The sequence below is a fragment of the Triticum urartu genome, chromosome 5 (genome assembly GCF_003073215.2).
Source record: "Triticum urartu cultivar G1812 chromosome 5, Tu2.1, whole genome shotgun sequence".
Lineage (NCBI taxonomy): Eukaryota > Viridiplantae > Streptophyta > Magnoliopsida > Poales > Poaceae > Triticum > Triticum urartu.
In genome coordinates this window covers 532,869,302-532,874,708 of record NC_053026.1, presented here as the reverse complement: position 1 = coordinate 532,874,708, position 5,407 = coordinate 532,869,302, and the positions used below count along the sequence as shown (strand labels likewise).

At 41.1% G+C, this 5,407-nt stretch overlaps 1 long non-coding RNA gene across 1 annotated transcript; it reads right to left on the bottom strand.

The window, feature by feature from the left end:
- Window positions 1-3,536: 3,536 nt before the first annotated feature.
- LOC125556616 lies at window positions 3,537-4,427 on the bottom strand. The gene is made up of 2 exons (XR_007305150.1): window positions 4,146-4,427; window positions 3,537-3,766 (listed from the first exon to the last, which is right to left on the bottom strand). It is a non-coding gene; the product is annotated as an uncharacterized LOC125556616 (long non-coding RNA).
- Between the last annotated feature and the right edge of the window lie 980 nt (window positions 4,428-5,407).

Genomic DNA, 5,407 nt, shown 5'->3' with positions numbered 1-5,407 from the left:
GAAAGGAATTTGCCGAAGCGGAGCGGTCGGGAAGTATTGTCAGTGATCAAAGGCTGAAAGAACAATGAGCTGGGAAACAAATTGCCCAGCTCGGCGAACAAGCGAAGCAATCGTGCCCCCCGCTCAAGGTGCCTAGCCACAACGTCGATAATGATCCAAGGATGGTGCCCGATTATAGCAATCTTGCAGATTACCTTCCCGACGAAGTACATTATGAACCCATGGAGGTGCAGATACAAAGATACGAGTACGGGAAGCCTCTCGTCAAAGATGAAAGATCTCTATCAACGATGATGCGAAGATTGCATGATTGGTACTTGAAAATCTGCAGAGACTCTGGGGGGAGGAGTACTTTGTATGCGAGAGTTAAACCGGAGCATGACCTCGTTGGAATTGATCTGTTGCCTGTTCCATTTGAGGAGTTCTATCAGTTTTTCAATCAATTGGCCCTCGATAAAACAACGGTCGCCTGCTACTGTCTGTAAGTAGTACTACTTCTGTCATTAAGTTTCTCTATATAGCTTAGCTCTTTCATTGCATGTATTTATAATCATCCTCACTATATTATGCAGATTGAAGATCGCCGAATTGAAGAAAAGACAAGTCGGTGATATTGGGTTCATTAAACACATATCTCATAGATGCAACTGAGGTTAAACTTCATGCCGCAGCTACCGAGGCCAACTTGCTACGATCGTTCGTAATAAATCAAAACAAAGATATAATACTCTTTCCTTACAACTTCAGGTGAGTGTTACTGTCTTGTGCGTATTCGGTTTCCCTTATATATTAGTCAAGGTTATAGTAATGTAATTGATGAGTTATGCATGTGTGTGCAGTTACCACTATATTCTCCTAGAGATTAAGCTTGAGCAGGGAGTAGTAACCGTCTTGGACTCTAAACGAAAAGATCCCAAGGAGTATGCGGACATGACTGAAATCCTCAAGAAGTAAGTTAAATCGATCATTATCCACCATATCAGCAACTTTGTTCATTTCCTGATATCAAGTAATTGTTTTCTTTGTCCGGCAGGGTTTGGAGAAAATTCACCAGAAAAGTTCCGGAGACTGCCGAAGGAGCTGGAATTTAGACACCCGAAAGTAAGTACTATAGTAGCATGTTCCGCGCATCTCCTAGTGATTCAAGCGCTAGTTTCATCAATACCATTTAGCATTCTTGCTTATCAGTTTGATTGACCTCTATTTCTTGTAAAGTGGTTGTGGCAGGAACAAGGGAATGATTTCTGTGGATACTACATCTGCGAGTCCATCCGCCACACGACCTGTGAGCGGGGCGGGTACTCTAACGAACAATATGAAGTACGTAAATAACAACATTCACAATTTTATTTTATTACCATCATTTGTGTTGAGTTTCATTCATTATATATATATATATATATATATATATATATATATATATATATATATATATGTATTGACCCCCTTCTTAAATTAGATGTTTCGGAAGCGGGATGAACTCCTAGCACCAGCTCGCATGCGAGCAATTCAAGAGGAATTGGCGGCATTCTTTCTTGACCACGTGATCCCTGAAGACGGAGAATTCTATGTGGACCCTGAGTCCGTATGATTATATTTGTAAGAGATAATTATTGTATATATGTAGCCGGTAGTGTCAGATAGATATACGAGAACTTGTTGTTCGACCAATCTCTCGGAGAAGGAGAGGTGGTCGATATCACTTCTCTCTGTATATATGCATATATGTTCATGACGATCTTCTGTTTCCTTCGTTTGCTTACTAGCTAGCTAGCGTGTCTAGTCCTCTCTATATACGTATGTATAGTACGTAGCGTCGACCAAGCACGGACATAAGAGAGGACACTTCTCTCTATTAATTATAACTAGCTAACACAATATATGAAACACCTAAATAACCCCCCCAAACCCCCCACCCCCCCCCCCCCTTTCAAAAAAAAACAAAAATCCCAGCCACAGAAGTGCTGACGCGTGGATGCCTATTGGTCCCGGTTGGTGCCACCAACCGGGACCAAAGGGTCTCCTGACTGGGCTCTGCGCACTGCCCATGTAGAGGGCCTTTAGTCCCGGTTCTGGATTGAACCGGGACTAAAGAGGGGAGGTATTAGTACCGACACTTTAGTCCCGGTTCCGGAACCGGGACTAAAGGCCCTTACAAACCGGGACTATAGGCCCTTTTTCTACCAGTGATCAGACCCAAATTTGACCACTACGTTTGAACTTTACTATGTTTCTTGAGGTGAATGGACACACTGAGAAAATGTTTGAATTCAGCGCTTAGTGTTTTATTTTCAAGTGTACTATCTAAATTTGCCTTCAAAATTACAAAGACATTTTCTAGGATAAAATATACTTTATTCAGAGCCTAAGTGGTGTGCATGCAGCTGAATATTTTACGCCAAAAGAGCCTGAGTGGTTTGTATGCAGCTGAATTTTTTTTCTGTGGCAGTATTTTCACCGGTGGGGCGGACGAGCAGCGATGTGCTTCTTAGAGTATCTCCAACCACAATGACCTAATTCAAGTCCATATACGTCCGCGAATGTGCCCGGTCATTGACATCCCTTTAGCAATTAGCCCATATATACAGTAAATGTTGGATAATCCAAACATGCCTACGTGCTGATTTTTACTCTTAATGTCTTAGTTGGTAGTGTTCGTGGTTAAATTTCATCCCACCAACACCGGGTTTTTTTCAAGAAAATTCCTTATTTGACACTACCTTAAAATGTGGTTCCTTATTTGACCCTGAAGAAACTTTTCTTCCCTATTTAACATGTAGTCTAAATTTCTTTTCTTGCGTGACATTGCCGTCGGTTTCGTTAGACTATTCCGTCAAACAAAAATTGGATGGACCAAAATACCCCTATGCTAGTCGCTAGCCCACATCGAACAAAAGAAAATATCCCGATCCCGATCTAGCCGTCCCTCTAGTCTATGTTGTTTGACGTGTTTTTGTGCTTGTCGCTTTGAGAAAGCTAAGTCCAGTTAGAATTTTTTTTAGTGCAAGTTACACGTACATTTAGAGTTATTCCTACATGCATGCACTCGTCGGTTGCTTCACGTACCATGCATGCATGCATGCTCGCACACACGTATACTAGCTGATTACATACATGCATCAGTCTACGTATTTGATCATGTAGCTAGATCATGTAGCTAGCTAACCTTGCAGATGTAGAGGTCCGGAGCAGTTTCCATTAACGTCTCGTCGATTCGTAAATATATCTAAACGTCCGCGCCTCAGTTCCAAATACCCGTATACCGGCGCCCTGGCCGGCGGTATTATACTTCTCCAAAGACCCAAATACTTGACTAACTAGAAGATACCCCACGCGTTGCTGTGGAATGTTTTGATAAGTTCTTCGAGATTGCATCAATGTTGAATGAGATTACTGTGTCACATTTGAATAGTTCATTCGCTTGAGCAATCAAAAAATAAAAATAAAGTCTTAGTATAACTCCTCGACTATCGAATATGTTTATTAGTTTACCTTGTTCAAAATATACTGAAATGAGAAGCATAGTGTGCAAGTCGGAAAACAAACAGAACACGAAGTGATAAATTATATGCACTTTCAGCTTACAACATGATGTGACATTATAGAAAAATTAATGTAGTAGTGATACTCTCACCACACACCAACCTAAAAATATTTGCATAAAGTGACTAAGACGCCATCAGAAATAAATCAATATCAATCTATTAGCTTCAATGATATCCACGTGTGAATCCCCCAATCTGTAGTGACGCCATTCATCATCGGCCTACAGGAAAGATTTTGAGAGCTCACCGAGGACTGCTTTCCATGCCAGAATTATATTACGGTAAAGGCAAGACAAATAACTTCCATCTATTAGCAATAAATCCAATACATCAACTATACACTAAGAACCAGTACATTTGAAGGCGAAATATCAACTAATTATGACAGCAAATGAGATGAAGATAGAAATATTAGCTGCCGAATTCAACTGCAATGTCCATGGAAATCTAATTCATGTTCACAGACAAAAGTGTATGTAGTGTAATTTAGTTTACATAATAGCTTGCCTATATATATGACTGAAGGTAGAAAATGAACTGAGCAAACATATCTGAACCGAGAAAAGCATGTGCAAAGGCTATGGCAACCTACAGGCTTACCATGAATCATCGTGAAGCAGAATGATGGCTCAAATTTTATCGACTCTCTTTTGAGTAATTAATCATCAGTTGCTGTTGATTTGGGATACCTCCCGGCCAGTATCACTCCACAACTCAGGAACATGCCCGTGAGGATACCTAACCTCGATGAAGTCGTGCAGATAGACAGCAGTGTCATGGTATTGAGGAAGGACGGGCCCGGGAGGAGAGTTGGCTCTGTCGAGATGTGGATGCTGTACATGGGAGGGGAGGGATGTGATGTCTATCTGCACGACACGCAGACGGACGGACGCACAAATAGCATGTGGAGAGGATCAAGGAAGAGAAGAAAGGGGGCAGAGGAGATGACGGGGAGGGGAGAAGATTAAATAGAGGCACGACATCTTGCACTGGATGGGAGGGGAGGGGAACAGACGACACTGAGCACAGAAAAAATAGTGAAAAATTAATTGCAAAAGGGAGAGCAACTCCATCCTTGCATCTATTCGGTGGACAAGACGAAGTGGAAGTGACGTAGGAGATTTAGTGATGGAAAATCAACTGGCGCTGGAGTTATTACCCAGAGAGATGGCAGGGCCGTAGTGCTCCACCCGGAGCTCCATTTCTTTTCAGAAAAAAAAACATCAAAAACAAATGATGACATGAATGGCTGAGGGCATTATGCATGTTAAAAGTTGCTTATGTGGCCGGATTGGTGAGTTGGATAGCTTGCATGTCAAGAGAATTAGTTTAGTGGGGATAAACTATTTAGGTATTATAGATGCATGCATGCATCAATATAGTCTGGGGTGGCCGTGGCGTGTTAAATATAATTGAGTTCTACTATGTACATGCACGTATACAAATACCCGCTACGGAGCTTGTAGACGGGATTTCATATCTCTATATTTCTGGGCTGGCCATGGAAGCTATGAGAAGTAACATACATAGCCTTCGGATTTATTTAACTTTCACTTTATCTTTTTTTCATGCACTTTCTCTGATAATCTCTTATGCACACTTGACAAAACAAGTAACTTATAGTGCAGAACTGAAGATTTGCCACATTCAGCTCAAGTAACAAGTTTCCTATGTTGAGCTTATCTCCTGATATTCAATTTTCTTGAAAAAGTTTACAAAGTTTTAAAAACTATTTCATATTCTTAACATCCACGTGTTCCTCAAAATAGCTAGGTTGTGCAGGTGCACTGGTTGATGACTAGTGTAACATAATTGTAGATATTGTCATGTATAGATTTTTGGTCACCTTATGCACAAGGGGT